This window comes from Oryctolagus cuniculus, chromosome 2 (assembly GCF_964237555.1).
Source record: "Oryctolagus cuniculus chromosome 2, mOryCun1.1, whole genome shotgun sequence".
Classification (NCBI taxonomy): Eukaryota; Metazoa; Chordata; class Mammalia; order Lagomorpha; family Leporidae; genus Oryctolagus; species Oryctolagus cuniculus.
The window spans coordinates 151,511,113-151,532,817 of record NC_091433.1 but is presented as its reverse complement, the minus strand read 5'-3'; the positions used below and the strand labels follow the sequence as shown (position 1 = coordinate 151,532,817).

Sequence of the window (21,705 nt, the reverse complement as noted above, 5' to 3'; positions counted from 1 at the left end):
TTATTAAAAACTTTTCAACACTTCTCATATAATTAATAATTAGCTCTAACTTCATCTGAGAATCATTTAAGACCACAATCATGACTATATATTTATTCATATCATTATTTCTCAATATAGAATTTGCACAATATAAGAATTATTGAGCAAATAATGTAACCAACAGCAAACAGTATAAAGCAAAACCAAGTATCCACGCCAGCAGATACATATGAACTGAAGAAAACTTAAAGGACACAATTTTATCAGAAAGGAAACACAAACATAATATGGTATTTGTTAGTAAATATACTTCATCTGGGACTGGAAGTTGTCAATCAGGAAACTTCATTCCCTTTCACACAGAAGCAACTGCTATGAATGTTTGAAATTGTAAAATATTATAAAGAAAAATAAAATGTAAAGGAAAACAATGGCTGATATTACTGATACTAAAACGCAACACAGACTTGCTTTAAAAGCTGCAGTAAAATGAACATTAATTAAAAGATTCAGACTGCACATAATATATGCACTAGATATTTGAATATATATATATATATATATATAAACACCAATATTTGGGTGTCTTTTTATGTAGGCTGTAATGTTAGGATGGGCTTCAGTTACCATACACATACAAAAACTAATTCCATATACACATATAAATTCTACTCCAATTCCTCCCTTTTTCCTTTCCCTCTTTGAAAGCCTTACCAATATCTGCTAATTAAAAAAAAAAAATCTTTCCCTGAATGCTACAGTCCATATAAAGTGTGTTGCCAAAGACAAAATAGACTTTAGATTCATTGTTTAATATAAGATTTTTGAGTCATGGACCTATCACTTATTATCCAGGTGATGTCAAATCAATTACTAGATCTCTGCAATCATTAGTTCCTTTATCAGTAAATTGTGGTAAAACAACATGCTCATATGGTCCTAATATTTAAGTAGAAAATATAGGAAAGTTCAGGGGCCAATCAATATTTGGAACATACATAGAGTTCAAGAATTGGTAGTTACTATCATTTATATTTATTAGTCTTAAATATATCACCTTAGTGCCAGATTGTGGTTGCTGGGTTTTTTCCTTAACTGATTCATAAAACTTTTTCACACATCTTTTAATTATTCACAAGGATAAACACACTAATAATCTCATGGAACTCAATAAATCCTTTTTGGTAGAGTAAAAACAACTAATGTTAAAGAGCTCAGAGATCAGAGAGATTAGGTATTCTGTTTTGTTTTTTTCCCCTGATGATATTTGTGAGTTAGGTTGAAGAGACTTGTTCAAAGTCCTCTTGACCAAAAAGTAGATTCTAGGCTTTCTGTCCAATAGCTATTACTATTTAAATTATTATACATTCTTATCATATTCATACAGGAAATGATAGGTCTATGGCTCTATATATTTATAATTATGATTTTCATAACAAAATTTGTTCTTGACGAATGTATTTGCCATAAAGAAATTAAAATACATCTTAATTCCATATTCTATTTATTGTAGAAATCAAAAATATTTATCCACTTTACATTCAGTCCTTTGACTATAGCCAAGATAGGGAAACAGGTAATTCCACCTGTAAAAGTGTCTTTGCCATCATAATGCATTTACTGCCTTCTCTGTCATTATGGAGGGCTAGTCTTATTATGAGGAAGTGAGAAATTTGCCATCTGCTCTGTTTTTTCTTTTCCATGAAAAGAACCCTTTCTTTCCTTTCTGTGCCACTTCTGACTATCATTAATTTCACCCATTGTGTGTTTTTAAATTTGAACATCTAATTCCAAACATATCAAGGAGTTAAAACATCTATTATTAAGCTATTGTGTCAAATGTTTTAAGTAACACCTTAATCTGTTATTCATCTAATATTATTTAATGTGATATTTATTCTTATATTAAAATATATATAAAATCATATACTATAGATGTGATAATGTTATGTTACAGATTCAGTAATTTTTCAATACCCTTTTCCTTCATTTTTGAAAGAAATTTATCATATGATAGTGATTTATAAAGTGATTAGATTTAAATGTGGGCCATGACGACACATACTCATGACAGATATTCAATTGTCATTTTAACTAAAATGTAAATTATTAAACATTTACCATGATTGTAAGTATTTATGATCTAGGCAGCTTGGAACTTCCAAATATTTCCAAAGATTTTAGAATTCCATTAAAGAAGTAAAATAATATGACTTTTATATGAAAGATAAGACATAAATCTGTAAGGGTGGATTTTGTGTCTTTCTTTTTAGTGGGTTCCAGTACCCAGCTCAGTGTTTGACTTAAACTAAGTACTTGATCAATACTTGTTGAATGAAGTATTTTAACCATGAATGAGTGGAACTTGATGAAGGCCCAAGGGATATAAATCTAGAGAAAGGGATGATTACTTCTAGGAAAGAAAAGAGTAATTTTTATGATGAAACAGATTGTTAATATCATAAATTTTATCAACTCCAATCAACTATTATTGGGTAACTTTTAAGTTTGATATAATTTAAAATTAGAGATAAGTTTATGAAGATTGTATACCAACTGTCATATATTGTTTACTCGAATTAACTTTCTCATTTATCATTATTGATAAGACTGATTTGAGAGTAAAATAGATATATTTCTTTATATCTTAATAGATTACTTGTATTTCCCAAGCTCATGGTATTATCTATACAACCATAGTATTATTATCAAGAGTGAGAAATTTAATATTGGTACAACTATTACTATTCAATTTTACGAATAGTTCCAATAATGCTTTTTTAAAGACTTATTTATTTATTTATTTGAGAGGCAGAGTTACAGTCAGAGAGAGGGAAAGACAGAGAGAGAGATCTTTCATCCACTGGTTCACTCCCTAAATGCTTGCAATGGGTGGAGGCAGGCCCATCTGAAGCCAGGAGCCAGGAGCTTCTTCCAGAGTTCCTCAGAACTTCTTTTCGTGTCTACAACAGGTGTTGTTCATTTATAAAAAATTCCAGCCAAGGCAGTCTGTCCCAGGACATGAGACAGCACAGCTCTGGGGGGATGACGTGGAACATTAGGGACGCTCTTTTCTATACAGATTGGTACAAATACATAGAGAAACCTGAGCTCCACGGAACAGCTGAAATAACACATCACTGTTTCAGATATAGTCCAGACCCTGGCAAATTCAGCCAGGCCAGGGACTGAGGTTGTGAGGCACACAGGGGACAGTGGCAGTTCTGTTCCCCAGGACTTGAGTGATCAATGAAGAAAACCACCATGCAAAACTGCAAACATTTACAGCATCTGTTATCACCAACCACCAGTGGGAGTGCGGCCCCAGGGCTAGAGACTGGTGGGAGCCCAGAGCGGGTACGATGCTCTTCCTCACTGCCCCTGCAGTGCCCACAGCAATCCTCTGGCCACTAACGAGTCTCTACAGCAGTCCCTTCCAATCCAGGTCTGGAGGAACTGAACCATCCAGCGATAAGACATTCAGCTCCTGGGAGAACTCAGTCTCCACCATCTTCAGGCAGAAATCCTGGTCAGTGGGTTCCGGCTCTTAATGAAGGAGAAACATGCCATGTGCAGAACACCCTAAAAATAAAGGGCCTGCAGTTCAGGCTTCATGGGCCATTTCACATGCCAGCTCCAGCCACTTGCAATTCAGCTTCTTGAAGAGGAGGCTCTGCTTCACTTCACATTCCAGGCACTCAGCAGAGCTTTTGCAGAGAAGCTGTGAGCAGAGCCAGCTGGCTTGCAGTTTAAAAGTGCTCTGAGTGTTCCTGGGGCACCTCCTTCACCATCTCCTCTCACTTTATCTTCTATCACTCGCCTTTTATTTCCTCTCCTGGAAGGGCAACAGGTCTGCGATCATGTAGTGGAAGAGGCAGCCATGTGCACACCAGTGGAGGCTCCACCTGTCCCATTCTTTCTTGACCACCTGCAGAGCCACGTAGCCCATGGTGCCCACACTGTCTTAGATGGACGTGCTCTCAGGGATATGCAGTCAAGCCCAGGCCTGAGATGCCCATGTGGCAGTGGCCATCCAGCAGGTTCTCTGTTGTCATGGCCCTGTATACGACACACTCCCAAGGCTGTGTCTCTAGGCCCCTACACAGCTTAGTGGCAGGGATGCCAGTTGGACTCTGTGTCTATTTTGGAGCTTGAGGTAGCCCCTGTTCATCAGCATCCATAGCAGGCACAGTGCATCCTTGGTCTCATTGGCATAGGCCAAGTTCGCAGCAAACATTTTGCTCACCTTCTCCAGCATATGCTTCTCACTGTATGCCATGGTCTCCCCTTTTCTTGATGATCAACTGCTCCAGTTCTTGCAGGTGAACATCTTGCCTGTTGCTTATACCTGCCAGGTGCAAACCTCCCCCAAGTGCCTTTGTCCAGGACTCAGTACTACCTCCAGGTGTTTTTGGTCACTGGCTGCCCTTCTAGCCACTTCCACTGCAGAAATTGGTTGAAATAGATCCTGTGGAGGTATTGAACCAAAGAGAATAAGCTCAGCATTCCTGGGGCAGCAGGGTGAGCTCCTGGAAGAGGTCTTCGCAGGGCTCCTGTAGCCGAGAACGCTCAGGAATGGGATCAGGACCCCTGTGGCTCAGAAAATTCTGCATCAACCGCCACCCACAAGTCTACTGATTGCCCACATCAGCACTTAGTACTTGGTCTCCCTTTCCAAAGGGCAGTTACCGCAAGTCAGCTCAGGGTAAGTGGTGCAGAACTTGTGGAACAGTAGACGTGGAGGGCTGCTGCTTGCTCAGGCTGTGTAGTCACGTTCCAGGCTGAGCCACAGCTCATGGCCATGGCTCATGTGGGGAGACGGTAGCGTACATCGCCATTTCTTGCTTTCGCCTCCACTTTTCTCGCCATCACCTTCCTTGGGCCTCACGTAGCAAGCACCATGTTCACCATGTTCGCTAGGAGGTTCTTGAGATCTGCAAGCTGAGGTGTCAGCAGGCGTGCCAGTATGGACTTGTGTGGGTGAGGCACAGTAAGTGGGTGATCCTCGTGGCTCCAACAAGCTCAGCTTGTAGTAGCCTCCTGTGGCCTCTCCGCCCCCCTTTGCCACCAGCTCCCAAGCCCAAGGTTTATGTTAGTTGTAGGTTATGGTAAGATGGCATCCAAAACCTAGAAAGGGGTACCCCAGACAATAGTAGGTGCATTGGTACTTCTGGATCCACCCATCTCTGTCAGCTTCACAGCTGGAGAAATGAACACATTTATTTCCCTCTCACTTTCAGGTGCATTTCTTTCTGTACTTTTTCTCTCTTTTCAGACCTCTGTTCCAACTCCTGGATCATGGGAATAATAAAACTAAATCTTTAACAAAGAGAAATAAAGCTTTTGTTTTCCTCCTGGTACGGATCTCCAAGGGGTGCGGGTGGTGGTGGGGAACGCTCTTTGTATCTAGCTACATGCCTAGAATTTTTATGAGTTTTAGAGGTAAGGGAGTAGAAAAATAATACAAATGAATTAATGTACCAATAAATTATCTTGCCCCCAGCTCTTTCTCCCATATCAGTAGATCACTTTTGCTAACTGTCTTCATAACTAAATATGCAACATATTCCTGCATATTTGTATGTGATTGGAAACATCACATTCAGCAGGGGTTGACTCTATGTAAAATTGCTTTCCTGCTGCTCTGGGTTCTTGTTGTGAAAGAAAGCTGGTGAGTAAATCAATTCACTCTAAATATCTGTGAATTTAAAGTGCTCATCCTTTCCAAGATATGGGCTTACAAACTGAACAAGGAGGATATTTAACTCTAAGGAATGTAACTCTATTGGTGGATATTCAGGAAGGTATTTTGTTTGAGAGGCTCAGGATAATTAGAAGGTGGAGCAGAACATTTTTAGAAAGATCACAAACCTCTGCATTTGTATCTATTTATTAAGTAAGATTCAGTCTTAATGAATAAGCAGCATTTTAAAAATTGGGGATTGTTTAATACATTCAATTCGGAACAGGGAATGATGATTTGCTGAGCTGTAAAACCAGAAGATAGAGGCTTGGGAATAGGGAGTCAACCTATCTGGAGGGTAGTCCCAGAACCATTGCTAAATAACTAATGGGGATTCTGATTTGGAGAATTTTTGCTTGCAGGTAGAAAAATGAGTCTTCCCTTTTGCACTGGGAATTTAGAACCTAGAATCTTGGCAAAACATGAAATTCCTGTTCATGCAGAAAACAGAGCTGGGAGTTAGAATTCATTTGTAATTTCCTTAGGGATGAAGTAGGCCCAATTATCAGCAGGAAAGGTAGCCATCTCTGGAAAAGCTAAGGATGATGACTTCTACATTTCCTTACTTAATATGCCTTAAGAAGTCGACACTGACCTTCGGTGAGTGCAGCTTTCATTTAGTGGGCAATAAAGCAATTTGCTGTCAAAGTGTTTCATCAGATCCTATTAGTCACTTGGGATACAGTGGATAAGGATTTTAATTTTATTAGTTTCATGGGACCAGACCCTTGGGACTGAGTCTAATTTAGGGAAGCATGGTACAACTTGTACGTTTTGCAGACTGCCAACAAAGAATATTTTACTTCTTGTGACATTTTGCTTTATAGAAGGTCTTATGAGTTGATTTACTTTGTATAAATGCTTAAGTTAGATAGCAAGAGGAAGTTTTATATGGCAGTTGTATTTCTGTGACTAAACTGTCAGAACCTTGCAAGAGGAGGATGTCTTCACAGAAGTAGCAATCCACCTCAAAATACTTTAACTACACCACTGGGTTTTCTTCCTGAAAGTTCAGCTTAAATGGATTCATGGACAACATCTTAGGATCAGATGAATTTACCTAAGTGGACCCACTCAAATTTGGGATTAGTTCTACCCGAAAAAATTTCCTTAGGCCTATATCTATTTGCACATTTTGGTCCTTCAAGTGAAAATGAAACCAATATCTAATTTTAATCTGAACTCCAACTATTCTGTCTGCATTATTGTTATTTACAGCACTTGGATTTGTCTAAAATCAGCAATAGATGGTGGCTACACATCAGAATCTTACCAAACAGTTCAACCTTTATTTTCTAACTCCATCAAAGGACTAATTGAAGTGAATTAACCGAATTAACCTAGAGTCTTGATTTGACTGTCTGCTGGATCCTCTAATGTCTCTCTGTATCTTATTCTACCATCAGAGTATTATAAACCCAAAATTTATTGGCCTTTCATAAGGTGATATTAGAAACAGTCTTACCACAAGCATTGCTTCTACAATTCTACTATTAAAAGTATTTTAATTGTAGTTGATAAAGCTCTTCAAAATAAACTCTTACTATGGTTCACATAAGAAAATAGTTGTCAAAACTATCTTTTGATTAAATAGGATTAATTGAATTGAAACAATTCCAGTTCTCAATTTGCCTTCATTTTCAGGAAACATGTATGATTTACTTCAAAAAATTATCATTGATTTTAAATTTACAAAACAAAAATTGTGGGGGAGTACTACGACGAGTTCCCATATACCCCTCACCCCATCTCCTCTATTACTATTGCATATTACTATATGTGTGACAACTAATGAGCCACACCCAGCTTCCACTATTTGTTAAAATACAAACTCATTTTCTCCTTCCCAAAACTCCCAGCTTCAGATTGAGGTGGATTTTTTTGTTTGATAATTTGTTTTGTTGTTCAGTTTCAGCTTCCACACATAAAGAAGAACGTGTGGTATTTGTCTCTCTGTGTCTGGCTTATTTCACTCAACATGATGTCCTCTAGTTCCAAGCATTTTTAAGCATATGACAGGATTTAGGTGTTGTTTTCATAGATGAATAATATTCCGTTGTGTATTTATGCCACAATGATTTACTTTATAAATTTTATCCATAATGTCTATTCAATTTTGATGTTGCATGGTACTCTTGTTTTGTCCTTTATTGAAAACTACTTAATACATTTTTGAGCTATGTGAGAGGTATATACTTTCAGATTCCTTACTTCTTTCCTTTCAAAAGTTTGGCTATTTATTAACCTAAAATATTGATGGAGGAATAACTTTTAAGGTTTGGTTAAGATTTACTATGTACAATGTATTATGAGAATTTATCTGTTAGCTTATGTAGATGGCTTATGTTGTGAATTATTCAGTAGTCATGGATTCAGTTTTGGAATAGATCATTTACATTTGCTTTATTATACCACCTCATTCAGCCCCTATAGCTTGATATAATATTAAAGCAAATGTCCACAGTTAGAGATTAGATTAATTAGATGAGAAAAATGAAACATTTCAGAGTGAAAATGCAAAAATCTCAAATATGCAAATAAAATATTCTTTAAAACTATAGCAAGACTATACATTGTTATCTTTAGACAGAAATTAGACATCAATTACTAGTAAAATATAAATATTAGGGAAATGGAAAATATTTATCTGTAGATGGTGGCAATTGTAAATCAACATCTTTTTGGTTTGCAAGTTAACAGGACTAACACAACATGTTAACTTAGAAAGATATTCCTACACCTCTAAGAAGCATTCTTCATTCAGATAATAACTGATTTTCATTCATAGTGCATCTGAACCATTAACTTTTGTATAGCTACTTAATTGTACCATAAGATCAACCATAAAGAATATACAGAATGTTTCCATTTACATTTTTTATGGAGAAGACAACCTTGATCCCAGCAGGCTAATTCTTATTAAGATGTTTGCTTTCAGACAGAAATATAAGAGGCTGCCTCAAGAATTTAGAATTCATCATTCACAGGGTTAACATTGTGGCACAGCTGATTAAAGCCCTGGCCTGAAGCACTGGCATCCCATATGGGTGCCGGTTCTAGTCCCAGCTGCTCTACTTCCAATCCAGCTCTCTGCTGCAGCCTGGGAAAGCAGTAGAAGATGGCGCAAGTCCTTGGACCCATGCACCCCTGTGGGAGGCCAAAGGAAGCTCCTGGCTTCAGATCAACTCAGCTCCGGCCATTGCGGCCATTTGGGGAGTGAACCAGCAGATGGAAGACCTCTTTCTCTGTCTCTACCTCTCTCTATAACTCTGTCTTTCAAATAAATAAAATAAATCTTAAAAAAAAGGAATTAATCATTCACATAGCTATTTCTTGGATCAGGTCAGGCCACCAGATAAGGTAAACCTGAATCACATGTCCCTGGACACTGACAGAATCATTTATACTGATTGAGTCATTAGACTAGATTGAACAAAATTATGATATGTAAATGTAATAAAGAAGTAAATTATTTAGCTCCGCAAACATTTTTAAATCGAAGGGTTGACATTTAAACATTCCAAAAATAAAATGTTATGAAGAGTCTTCATATGAGTTAACAGAGATTTCACCAGAATATTTTGGTTGCAGTTTTAAATTTTTAAAAAATTTTAGATATATTTCCCACCTTTCCAAAATTCTAATTCTTATAGATTCATTTCTGTTGAAGCAACATTTTCTTGTGACTCAGTTATTTGTAAATGTATTCTTTTCTGATGTAGTAAGCAAACAAAAATCAATTCAAAAATATTTTTTAAATTAGGTTGAGAGACAGAAAAAACAAAGACAACACACAGACTGACAGAAAGAGACATCTGAGTCCCAGGTTCATTTCCTAAATGCCCACCACCATCTGGGCTGGACCACACAAAAGCTGGAAGCTGGGACCTCAATCCAGGTCTTCCACACAGGTGGCAGGGATGCCACCACCTGAGCCATCACGTATTCCCCACATCGGTGTGTATTAGCTGGGTGCTGGACTCAGGAGCAAAGCTGGGACTGGAGCCTGGGCACTCTGATTTGGGATGCAGATACCCCACCCATTGTCTTAATTACTGGACCAAGTACCTGTTCCACAAAAGAAAATATCTGGAAAAGTAATCTAAGGAGATTTTAAAGACAAGACTCAAACAGATCAGGTTCAATTCCTGTCTAAACCAATTATGGCACATAAATAAATCATTAAGCACTTAGGGTCTTAATTTTTTCACCTGTAACATGGAAAGAAAGTAATAAAATGTCACATGCTTATTTATGAGAATTAAGTTAAATAGGGTCAGAGTAATTGTTTTGTCCATTACCATATCATTGGTGCTTGGCACATAGTAGGGGTATTTGCTCATTTTTGTGACTTTAACATGATCCCCCAAACTGGGTCATTTATAATGAATTTATAATGTGTTGCTTAGGATTCTGGAGACTGGGGAGTCAGAGGCAGAAAAGTCACCGTCTGGTAAGGGCCTTCTTGCTACAATCATGGTGGAAGAGTAAGAAGCAAGGAAGGACAAATTAGCTCTTTAATGAAGGCCCCAATCGCCAATCCAATCAGAGTGGACCCTTCATGACCTACTCACTTCTTAAAGATCCCTCCACTTAATAGTATTATAATGGCAACTAAAATTTACAGAGTTTTAAAAGGAACATTCAAACCATAGCATTATGAATTCTCAGTAAGGTGGACAGATGATGGGTGGATGGGTAGATAGAGACATTTTACAAAGTTATGGCATATATTAAGCACCCAATAAATTTTAATTTCTGATTTCTTTTTTTCCCTCTTTTTGGACAGGTAGAGCTATAGACAGTGTGAGAGAGACAGAGAGAAAGGTCTTCCCTTCGTTGGTTCACCCCCAAAATGGCCACTACGGCCAGCGCTGCGCCAATCCGAAGCCAGGAGCCAGGAGCCTCCTCCTGGTCTCCCATGCGGGTGCAGGGGCCCAAGCACTTGGGCCATCCTCCACTGTCCTCCCGGGCCACAGCAGAGAGCTGGACTGGAAGAGGAGCAACGGGGACCAGAACTGGTGCCCACATGGTGCTGCAGGTGGAGGTTTATCCAAGTGAGCCATGGCACCAGCCCCTTAATTTCTGATTTATTTTAAGACATCATTCCTCTTCACACTGGGGTTGTATAGTCTAAGAAATAGTTATTCGTCAGTGGAGAGGATAACTTTTGAACCTACCATGTTAACAGTAAAAAATAGAATTATGCATATATCCGATGCACATATGGGCTAGTTTGAAGTTGGCACAAAAATACAAAGGAACACATTTCAAATTGGGGATCTTTTTAACCCATAGTCTTAGTTCTAGGAGTGTGATCTCATCTCTGTTAAGCAGGATGGCTCATGCAGCTGTGACGTGTGGGCTGGTGAACAAGTAAGTGCAGTTGGTCTACCCCCAGAAAGATGAGGTCCTTTGGTTTCAAAAAGAAGAAAATGTATACAAAAAGCAATCAGAGCACAGTATTTAGTGATCTGTTAACTCATTCATGATTCATTTATTTATTCCATTTACCACCACATAGGGGTGAGTGGTTGGCACAGGAGTTAAGACAGTGCTTGGAAGTCTGCATCCAATATAGGAGTGCCTGGGTTTGAATCCCAGTTACGCTTCTGATTCCAGTTTCCTGTTAATGCATACTCTGGGAGGCAGCAGATAATTGGTTAAGGACCTTGAATCCTGGCACACATATGAGAGTCCTGAGTTGATTTCCAGGCTCCTGGCTCGCTTTGGCTATGGCTATTGCAGGCATTTGCAGAGTGAACCACTGAATGGAGGACCTCTCTCTCTCTCTGCCTTTCAAATAAACAAAAAATGACAGAATAAAATCACCTAGTGATCATTTTAAATGTGCCAGGCAATGATTTTACATTTATGGATAACACAGATAAACTTCCTGCCCTGCAGAAATGTGTCACCAAATGATTGGACATATTCTCTTTTATAGACTTTATAGAATTCTGAGAATTCATCTTAGTGAACATCTTTACTCCTTCAAAATAATCTGTGGTGCTTATTTCAAGCTGATTTAATCTTCATATAAATACGGTGGTGGCAGAGTACAGAGAGTTAAGTTTGTAACCCTCTTTTGGTGAGCATATCTAAGCCACTAAAGTCAAATAAAACATCCATGACCTTTGTGTGAGTCTTTGGCCAATTCCACTTAGAAAAAGGAGAAAGTATCTCTACCATAAGAAATTGCTGTTAATTTTCTTGTGAAACTCTCTCTTTATCCACTGTATAGGAGAACTGGCATTTCATTAAACTCAAATAATAAATGATTACCTGGGCTGGCACGACTGCATCTATCTGCTAGAGATGATATTTAATCTTTTTAATTTTTTTTTTCTTTCTCATTCTGAGAACTAACTCAGAAAAAGAGAAAAAAAAAACTCAACTTTTTAAAATCATAGGGGCAGGAAGTACTTGTTAGGAGGAAGAATAATTAATAACCATAGGATCGCTGTAATTAGGATTTTCACACATTTAAAGTATTATGGAAGGGGAAAGTCCGAATCTTTCCCCTGGTCCCTGAAACTGGCCAAATGCTTTTCATCACTTGGATGCTAAGGACATTTAAATCCTTGCTTGCTCTTTTAATATGGCATAAGAATGTTTGACAGGCCACCCCAAACAGAAAGACACAGTGTTTCACATCCCCAACTTTTACTGGGGAAGTTTTCAGTCCTGGCAAGGCTTTGTCCCAAGCTTTAATCAGTTAAATCAATTCAGTATTAAAGTGGTGGGTTTTTTGTTGTTTTAATCAATTTGTTCTGTACAGTTTACAACTAAAATTAATTCAGTATTCAGTCGGGATTTATTTTCAATTTGATTTCTTGACCAAATTGCATTTTTACTTTAAATTGCATTCTGTGGATCTAAGTTGAGTGTGATTATAATGATTAATAAGGCCATGTAACTTCATAAATTAACCATAATTGGCCACAGTGATTGCTAAGGTAAATCCCATTATGAAGGATCTAATTTGAGAGATTGGAGATAGGGTGGGTGAGGGGCTTTTACAACCCTATCAGTGTTTAGTGGAAACATTCACTAACCTAGAAAAGCTTATTTACTTGTAAACTTGTTTCACTTGGCTCAGCCTTGTTATTTCTTCTTTTTTAATGGATGAATGAATAACCAGCAATTTTCAAGTACTGCTTAAGATAGCAAAAATAGTAATAACAATCATATAAAGACAGAAGAATCTCCCAAAAGGATAGATTTTTTTGCTATTCAATTCTGAGTGTATTTCGTGGAAGGATAGAGTTAGAAAATGTTCTGTGTTCTAGTCTAAAATCCTAAATCCTAAAACATTAAAGAAACATAAAAGATACAAAACATAAAAAATACCACTGGTATAAAAGATATTTCTATCATACTTAGGAGAATAATAACAGAATAATACAAGGATAAACTAACAAAAGTAAATAGATTTAGTAGGCATCTATACTAAAGGATACAGTTATTAAACATATACTTCTTTTGCCATCATATGTATACAATACTCTAAATTAGGCTAAGTATTTCTTAATCAGTGAGTATCTTTAGAAAAGTTGTTTTCATGACAATTGAGCGACCTAAACACTTAATACTCTTTGATAATCATGTTTTTTAAAGAAATAATGCTATTGGGTGGGTTTTTGGCCTAGGAGAAAGATGCTGGTTGGGATGTCCTCTGTATCAAGAGCCTGGATTTGAGTCCAATCCTGGCTATGCTCCTGATTCTAGCTTCTTGCTGCTGCCCTCCTTGGGAAGTAGTAAGTGATAGTTCAAGAACTTAATTCCTGCTATCCACATGGGAAACCTAGATTGATTTTCTGGCTCCTGGCTTTTGCCTGGCCCAGCCCTGACTGTTCTGGGCATTTGAGCTGTGAACTCATAAATGGGAGATACTTGTGTTGGTCTGTCTCTCTCTTTTCTTAAATTTTTTATTTTATTTTTGACAGTCAGAGTTAGACGCTGAGAGAGAGAAAGATAGAGAGAAAGATCTTCCTTCCATTGGTTCACCCCCCAAATGGCTGCTACAGCCAGTGCGCTGTGCCGATCCAAAGCCAGGAGCCAGATGCTTCCTCCTGGTCTCCCATACAAGTGCAGGGCCCAAGCACTTGGGCCATCCTCTACTGCCTTCCCAGGCCACAGCAGAGAGCTGGACTGGAAGAGGAGTAACCGGGACAGAATCCGGCACCCCAACAGGGACTAGAACCTGGTGTGCCAGCGCCACAGGTGGAGGATTAGCCTATTGAGCTGTGGCGCCAGCCAGTCTGTCTCTCTAGATTAGACATTCAGATAAATAAACAAGAAAATTTAAAAATAAAATTGACAGTACTAAAAGGAGTAGTAATGCTCAATCAGACTTGCCCCAAATGGTGGAGTTAGAATCATGCCAGGGGATTCCAATACAGTCCCATCAAGGTGGCATGTACCAATGCCATCTCACTAGTCCAAGTGATCAATTTCAGTTCACAATTGATCACACTGATAGGTCTATTAGTGTCTGCTAATACTAACGGATAGAATCAAAAAGGGAGAGAATGATCCATCATGGGAAGCGGGATACACAGCAGACTCATAAATGGCAGATGTCCTAAATAGCACTCTGGCCTCAGAATCAGCCCTTAAGGCATTCGGATATGGCTGAAGAGCCCATGAGAGTGTTTTAGGCATGGAAAGCCAAGACACTCTGGAATAAAAAAAAAAAAAAAAAAAAAAACTAAATGAAAGATCTCTGCGAGTGAGATCCCAGTGGAAAGAATGAGCCATCAAAGAAGGCGGTACCTTTCTCTGAAGGGAGGAGAGAACTTCCACTTTGACTATGACCCTGTTGGAATAAGATTGAAGTCGGCGAACTCAAAAGGCTCCCATAGCCTTGGAAATGCATGACTAGAGCCTAGGAAGATTACTGATGCCATAAAGAAGAGTGTCAAATTGTTAAGTCAACAACAGGAGTCACTGTGTACTTACTTTTCATGTGGGATCTGTCCTTAATGTGTTGTCCAATGTGAAGTAATGCTATAACTAGTACTGAAACAGTATTTTTCACTTTGTGTTTCTGTGTGGGTGCAAACTGATGAAATATTTACTTAATATATACTAAATCAATCTTCTGTATATAAAGATAATTGAAAATGAATCTTGATGTGAATGGAATGGGAGAGGAGTGGGAGATGGGAGGGGTGCGAGTGGGAGGGAAATTATGGGTGGGGGAAGACATTGTAATCCATAAACTATACTTTGGAAATTTATATTTACTAAATAAAAAGAATTTTACCACAAAAATATTTAAATACCCTGGATACATTGTTTACTCACTCTGCTGATATTTTTTAATGTTTTAAAAAATTTATTTGAAAGGCATATGTATGACTAAATATGTTTGCTCCATTTATGTTTAAATTTTTGTTCACTTTAAAAACTTAGTCTAGGGGCCAGTGTTGTGGTGTAACGAGCTAAGCTGCCTCCTGAAATGCTGCATCCAATATGGGTGCCTGTTTGTGTCTTGGCTGCTCCTCTTCTGATCTGGCTTCAGACTAATTTGCTTGGGTAAAGCAGAGGAATATGGCCTAAGTCTGTGGTTCCCTGCACCTGGGTGAGAAACCCAGACAGAGTTCCAGGCTCCTGGTTTTGGCCTGGTGCAGCTCAGGCCATTGCAACCATTTGGTGAGTATGCAGGCCACACTCACACATTGGAAACTGGAGCCCACCTCCCACCACCCCATCCAGGATCTGGCTGGTCCAACGGGCTCCAAGATCCACATGCAAGACATGCACCACAATTGAGTGCTTGGTATCTCTTAACAGCACTGATGCTGCCCAACCCTTTTCTGCAAACTCAGACACAACACTGAGAAAAAGTGGGGCAAAGTAAACTCCATGGCCTGAGGAAAACCTGAAGTCGTAGAGTGGGCCCTGAACTGAGTATGAAATCGAAGACCCCCTAAAATTTACACTGAAATATGGTCATTAAAGTTCCCTAGAAATGCTATCCGGGGTGCCACATGTGCTACCAGAATTTGGGGTGCCATACGATTTCACCAGGGGCTTATTACTAAATCCCCAATATTAATAAGCCCAAGAAGGTTCTTGCCTAATATTTAGAGAAGAATTCTAAATACCAGCACAGATAAATGAGGCAGAAAGGTACATTTTTAGCTTTTATTTCATGAGAAAGATGCATAGGAGAGTGAGAGCTTTATTTGAGAGGGAGAGGTAAATAGGGGTTCATACCATGCACCAGGAACCAGCCACGTGGGAGAGCATCTAGGCCTGTATCTGGGCCAGGAAGCCTAGAGCACATGGCCCAAAGGCCATGTGTTGCTCCCCCTCTTCGCGGAGGAACGACACTAAACCCTGCCTAGGCTTCATATCCGAGTCACGGCACCATTATGTCGCTTCCCGTCTTTGTGGAGGAACGACACAGGACCCTGCGCTGTTCTTTCGTCTGCTCGGCCCTCCCCGGGTTTGCTGCTGGTTCTTCCCGGGTTGGCTACCGTCCCTTCCACCTCCGTGGAAGGGCGGTTCCCCCTAGCCACTTTCCCCACTTCCGCGGGGGAGTGGCACACCGCCGGCCAGCTCTCTCGGGGGCTGCTCAGATGTTCCTCAGGTGTTCCTTCAGATAGATGTTCCTGGTGCATGTTGTCTCTCTCCTCCTTTATAGTCCTCTTCCACCAATCCCAACTCTGCTACCCACACGCCGAGTACGCTGCTCTCCTCCAATCAGGAGCAGCTCCTGCAGCTTGTCAAGTTGGTGAGAGGCAGCTGGGTAGAAGCTGTTTGCTCCTCTCCCAGTGCCATATTGTGGGAGAGCAGATGTATAGAGTAAGTCTTAATTCCAGTAACAGTCTAGTCCGAGTTGCTCCCCACAGCCATGTGCCCTGGAGGCCCGGGGCTACAGCAAGCCCCCTCCTGACAAGAGGCCAGGGAAGAAGAGCAAGCCGGGCCACATCGTGTCCAGCTTTTAACCCACTTCCAAAGAGGAGTGGTTAATTAACCTGCTTGGCTGGTGGGCACCCAGGTGTGGCCAGGTAGGGGAATGAGGCCACACAGGGGCATGGCCAAGGGATCAGGTAGGAGCATGAGGTCACATAGGAGTGTGGTGAAGGCGTGGTCTTAACCTGTATGCCTGCGTACTTCAAGTAAAATCAAATGTCCTAACAGTATGCGGAACAGAAACTCAGCCAGAAAGTTTATTAGAAAAGAGAAGCCTCTGTTTTAAACATATATTGTAATATCCTGCCGGTTGAACACTCCTCTATCTGAAAACAAACCCCAAAGTTCTGACCTCAGTGCTACTACCATCCCATGATGGTCTCCACCTGCTTAGATTTCTACTCTGTCAGCAGTTTTGAGATTTACCCACTTTGAAGCCTCCACAGAGCTTCACTCCTGTTCTGTCCAAACCCTCACCATCTTCCCCCCAACCCTGGTTCACTTTTCAGTTTGTGAGCTTTTTAAATAGGACCTATTTAAATAGGTCCCAAAACACCAGGATCATCTTGAATTCTTTCTTTCCTTTTCTTTGTCTCAACCCTCCCAAGTGCTTTTTGGTTTTCCACAGAAGTCTTGTAAAAGACGGAAGAATTGGTCTCTGTGGATGGTAACTAACGAGAAGCTTGCTTCAGAATCGCCCGTGTTAAAACAAACACAAAGCCTGCTTGTTGAAGGTTACAGGGTGTGTGGACTATGAGGAAGGTAAGGTTGGGAGCCTTTTGCATGGTAGCCTACCGATATTAGGTAATAAACACTAAAAACGAGATTTCTCTGAGGTGCTTTATTGCTTTGCTTTGAGTATAGCAGTTAAAATGATCAAAACAATGGAATAGAGTAAATGATCAAACTAGTTTTTGTGTTTTATTTTTAGGTAATTTAAAGAGCAAAGATAGTAATGACAAGGCGATTTTAAGGATTAAATGGGAAGGAATTTAAGAGGGAAAAATCAGAAGAATAGCAGAAGTTTGATGTTAGAAATGAGAAGAGACGCTCTAGTGTTCAGAGGGATCCTAAATCCTTGTCGAAATGGAAGTTAGATGTTACTAGTAATAACAGGAAGAGCTAACTTCAGAACGAAGGTCTGGGGCTATCACAAGCAGTAAAGACAATTCAAAAGGCAAGTGACTGTTGAGTGAAGCTTGTTAAAATACTGCTAGGGAAAAAAGAGGGGCGGGCATTTGGCCTAGAGGTTAAGATGCCCCTGGTATGTTTGCATCCTGTACTGAAGTGTGTGATTCAAGTTCTGGCTCCACTCCTGGTTCCAGCTTCCTGCTAATGTGGATCTTGAGAGGCAGCTGATGACGGATCAAAAATATATTTCCCAACACCCGTGTGGGAAACCTGAAGGGAATTCTAGGCTCCTGGCTTGAGTTGGAATTGAATAAGCATATGGGAAATCTTTAGTCTGTCTCGCCCTCTCTTTTCTCTCTGTCTCTCCCCTTCTTCCCTCTTCCCTTCTTCCCTTCCTTTCAGTCTAAAAAAAAAAAAAAAAAAAAAAAAAAGAAGAAAGAAAAATTTTATTTATTGTTCCTCATGGTCTTATGTTTCAGTGTTGGCCTTTATTTTTGTCTTAGTTTCCTCACTGATTTCATAAATGGTGTTTTAGGCCTCCTGAATAGATAATTTTGACTTGTTTGTAAAATGCTTATTTATAAACTACCTTTTTTTTTGAAAACTGTTAAGAAAGCTACACATATATCCAAAGCCCACCCCACTTACTCGTATTAGGAAGCAATTTTATACTTGTGAACATCAAACAAATCAGTTCAATTTCTCATGTCTGTTACAATAATTGAATTATGAGAAGCAGAAATGAGCTGGTATGTTGAATGTTAGTGGCACATTTCATATAATGTCAGAGATAATTTTACTTGCCAAATTAATTCACTTGGCTCTGTCATGAGCTCTACCACATGGATGATAAACAGGTGGAAGTGCTATAAACAAAAGATAATGATAAATGGCAGCATATCAAGAAGGAGGTGTAGAGATGTCAAATGAAATGTCACTGAAGTCAGTGCTAACCAGACTGACTTAACAACTTCGTGGTCTGGTACATGAAGGGAACAATACAATGAAGAGAATTAGCAAGCATCCAAAAGCCTCCTTCCTATAACATTAGAATGGCCAGGGAAACACAACCAGAAGAGTAAGTGAGATTGATAATTGCAGAAAAACTCCGTATCTATATTCTTCACAGAAAAGGAAATAAAGGCATCTCACAGATATTAAGAAATGGTACTGCCCTAAGTAGTTCTAATACAGACTGAAATTATAAGATGAATATAAATGAATGTGAAATACCTTATAGAGTTCCAGCACACAGCAAACACTCAAAATATACTACACATTTCTGTTATTATAGGCAAAATGTCATTTTCATTATCAGTAACAAAATTACATATGATTTCCTAAGTAAAGGAGTGTGTGATTCTTTGTCTACCTTAGTAGCTCTATTTTTGTCTCATCAAATTAAGAACATATTGTTTAAGATTGCATATCCTTAAATACATTTAATTCATTTTCATATTTATGATTAGAAGATAGTACAGATGTGTAGGTTTATGCATATATCTACTTCCTAATCATGTAACAAATATTTACCATGATTTAAGTTGCAGATGGAAGAAAGTATAGACAGACATGGTCCCTGTTCTCACAGACCTTAGAGTCTCAGAGCACAGAGGGTTCTGAGTTTAAATTCTAGCCCTTATGCTGCTTGGGAAAATTGTAGCTACACACTGAAACTTCAGAGGCCATAGTTTCTTTTTATAAGTATATAAAGTGGGTCTAAGAGTACTTATCTTTTATAGTTATTATGAGGATTTAATAAGTAAAATGAATCATGTTTGACTCCATGTCTGTCATATAGAAGACTAACTCTCTGCTTTCTTTTTTGAATGTAGAACTGTTCCAGTAAATAATCTGACAAGCACAAATTCCATGAGTACAAAGGTCACCAAATAAAATAGTTGTTTTTCTTAATAACACTTGAAGTGATAAGCCATATTGGTGGTTGTCGCTCCCCGTCTTCGTGGAGGAACGACACAGGACCCTGCGCTGTTCTTTCGTCTGCTCGGCCCTCCCCGGGTTTGCTGCTGGTTCTTCCCAGGTTGGCTACTGTCCCTTCCACCTCCGTGGAAGGGCAGTTCCCCCTAGCCACTTTCCCCACTTCTGCGGGGGAGCGGCACACCGCCGGCCGGCTCTCTCGGGGGCTGCACAGGTGTTCCTCAGGTGTTCCCCTTAGATGTTCCTGGTGCATGTTGTCTCTCTCCTCCTTTATAGTCCTCTTCCGCCAATCCCAACTCGGCTGCCCACATGCCGAGTACGCTGCTCTCCTCCAATCAGGAGCAGGATCAGCTCCTGGAGGTCATCACTCAAGTTGGCAAGAGGCAGCTGGGTAGAAGCTGTTTGCTCCTCTCCCAGCGCCATATTGTGGGAGAGCAGATGCATAGAATAAGTCTTAATTCCAGTAACTTAGTCTAGTCCGAGTTGGTCCCCACAGGTGGTGATTTTATATTTTATCATGAAATTAATACTTTTCATGAATTTATGAAATTCTTATTCTTTTACATTTTAAATTTTTGCTTGATAAATAATTATGAGATACAAGGTGATATATTTTGATATATATGTACACACACATACACAAAATGTGGCATGACTAAATCAAGCTGATTAATGTATTTATTATCTCACTGTCCTTATCATTTTTATGGCTAAAAGTGAAGTTTCCCTAGTTGTTTTGAAATACGTGATACTAAGGAAGGCCCCAGGACCAACTGGAGACCTGGAAGAAGTTTTTGGCTCCTGGCTTTGGATCAGCTCATCTCTGGCTGTTGTGGCCATTTGCGAGTGAACCAGATGGAAGACCTCTCTCTTTCTCTGTCTTTACCTCTCTCCCTAACTCTTTCAAATAAATAAAATAAATCTAAAACAAACAAACAAAAAAAGAAGTGGAGCAGCCAGGACTCGAACCGGTGCCCATTTGGTATGCCAGCACCACAGATGGCAGTGTTACTATGCCACTGTGCTGACTCCACTTACCAGCCTCTGAAAATCATCATTCTACTTTTTACTCCTGTGAGTCCAACATTATTCGATTTCCTTTGTGAGTGGCATTTGTCTTTCTGTATTTATTCTATTTGGCATAATGTCCTCCAGATTCATCCATGTTGCTACAAGTGACAGGATATCTCCCTTTTTAATGCTGAATAGTATTCCATTGTATATGTATTATATATAAAGTATATTGCATTTGCCCATGTATTTATTGATGGATGCTTAGGCTGTTTTTGTATCTTGCTATGTGGATAATGCTGCAGTGGACACAGGGGAGTTCAGATATGCCTTTGAAAAAGTTGATTTCAGTTTCTTTGGATATATATCCAGAAGTGGAATTACTGGATCATGTAATTTTATTTTTATTTTTTTGAGGGACCTCCATATCACTTTTGATAAGGATTGCAATAATTAACCTTCCTACTAGCAATGTGCACGTGTTGCCTTTTTATAACATCTTCTCCAACACTTGTTAGGGTTCATCTATTTTGATAGAAGCCATTGTAACACAAGTGAGGTATTCTTAACTAGAAGAGTTCAACTATGGACATCTCTAATTTATAAAAGGTGTTCATTTACCTTCCTATAATAGGAATTTTGAATTTTTAAAAAATATGATTTAGGTATACTGAGTCCTATGTGCAACTTTCATCTCCTTTTTTATTAAAATAATTTTATCTGTGAGAGTGTGAGCTAAGATCAGGAACAGACCATGTTCTTGGGAATTAAGAGCTGTTTAATATTTCAGATGGTAAAGGTAATAGTGTTCTTGGCATCATATGATGTCATAAGTCAATGTTCATTGTGGGGAGCAATCCGGACTAGACTAAGTTACTCGAATTAGGACTTATTCTATGCATCTGCTCTCCCACAATATGGCGCTGGGAGAGAGGTAAACAGCTTCCGCACAGCTGCCTCCAGTTCAACTA

General features: G+C 39.2%; 1 pseudogene; it reads right to left on the bottom strand.

Moving 5' to 3' along the window:
- Positions 1-3,805: 3,805 nt before the first annotated feature.
- The window catches only part of LOC138848739 (G protein-coupled receptor kinase 6-like), a 54,384-nt pseudogene continuing 36,484 nt past the window's right edge, over positions 3,806-21,705 (bottom strand).